The following is a 1,894-nucleotide window of genomic DNA, read 5'->3' as shown; positions in this document are numbered from 1 at the left end:
TCCCTACAAAGCTGAAAAGCGGTGAGACTACACCTGAAGACAAAAAAATTGCTCCTGCCCTGCAGCCCTTAGCTCTCCAGCCCTGAACGCTCGCCCTTAGCGAAGCCCTGATAACTAAGGCTCTGGACGGGACCCCACTGAGGAACGTCCCCTCTCCAAACAGCTGTCACCTCCCATTGCTCTCAGCAGGTCCCAGGCCACCAGCTGGCCTTCCTGCTGTGGTCACTGCTTCTTTTAATCTATTTATCACTGTCCCTTTCTGTCCCCTGGCAGGACAAGGGGGGGATACATCCTCTTCAGAGTGCACCTTGGCTTCTGTCCCTTGAGGCAGAAAGGGTGCAGTAATTTGTGGAAGAGAAGCACCTTAATGGCAGAGAGCCCACAGAGGGAAACGCGTCATGAGACTGCTGAATGGGAAGAGGCAATACCATCCAATGCATCCTTAATAAAAAGTGTGACTTAGTCAGGATTCCCAATCTTAATCGAACTGCAAGGAGGAGCAGCCCTGTAATTGCTGGTGTGCCCCAGGTAGACTTTCCTGTGTTTCTTTCTTCTCTGCATTTCTGATGTGCCGTTCATGATGCAACATCCCTGTGATATACTTTTTCTCCCAATTACTGATGAGTGCTTTGAGTTTTCTATCTGGTTTTCAGACAAAACTTTTACTCATTTTCTACACCTGTCAGCATCTTTTTGGCTGAAAATATTCAATGGTCTTATTAGAATAAAAGCAATCAAACTTGATTTGCACTACCCACTTTAGCAATAGTAATACTAAAAGAGAAGTAAAAACCCATGTTATGCTTTTATTTCCTGTTACCGTCCTCCCCCAAGAATTGGAAAAAATAAATGTCTTCTTTTCCACTTCCTTCTATAATATCCACTGACTAATCCAAGCAAGTGATAATAAATGCAAGTAAAAGTTTGCACACAACTTAAAACACAGAAAAGCCTATTTCACTGAAGACTGGATGTTTACCAGGAAATGAGATGGGCTCAAATTACCCTTGTGACGACTTGAGACATATACTCATTAAAGATACCATTGAAGTAATATGGAAGAGAAAATAAAATTGTTTAGGAGGATGGTGCCAAGACTGGCAAATCTAAAATTTACTAGACAGTCATACTACAGCTATTTTGGGAGCCACAGTCACCTCTTGGAAAAATAAACACATTTCCACAGAACAGCAATTCCCTATGTTGCACTTAGCCATCTTGAGAAAAGGCAATGGAGTAATGACTTTTACAAGTGGCAAAAAACTGTCCCTTGGCAAAAGTGATCCCTAGCCACATGAAATATGGACCTATTGCATTAAAAGAAAAAAAAAAGTTATTGAAATGTGTTTTATCTAAGACTATACCTAAACATCTCTGTATATACTTGTTGCTTATGAGAAAATTTCTACTACGATAAAGATAATAAATCTACAGTACACAAACTCTGACATAAACAAACACTGGCATAAAAAAGCTGCTATTGTGCTGACAGGTGGTTTTCAAAAAGAAACCAAACTTAACTGCTTCACAAAAAAATTGAGACAGCTTTCCAAGAAATGCTCAGTGTCATTCTGAACAAATTATTTCCTGATTCATAGCAGCTATCTATAAAATAGTATTATTCATATATAATGCAAAAGTACCATAAAGAAATCAACCAACCTAAACACACAGAATACATCGTAGCTGTGACTGAGATGCATTAAGTAAGCATCCAGAAAGCCATGTGTAGTATGCGTGTATATATATATATATGAATTCCGGGCTTTCATATGTAGAAATATATATATATAAAATAAGACCTCAAAAGCTTTCCATTTTGCAAAAGGAATACAACAAAAGACTGTAGAATAGCTATGTCTCTTCTCAGTAACCTAAGGCAAGGGCCATGGGA

Source organism: Mesitornis unicolor, unplaced genomic scaffold (genome assembly GCF_000695765.1).
Source record: "Mesitornis unicolor isolate BGI_N332 unplaced genomic scaffold, ASM69576v1 scaffold21066, whole genome shotgun sequence".
In the NCBI taxonomy this organism is placed as follows: Eukaryota; Metazoa; Chordata; class Aves; order Mesitornithiformes; family Mesitornithidae; genus Mesitornis; species Mesitornis unicolor.
Note: the sequence above shows the minus strand (reverse complement) of the source record.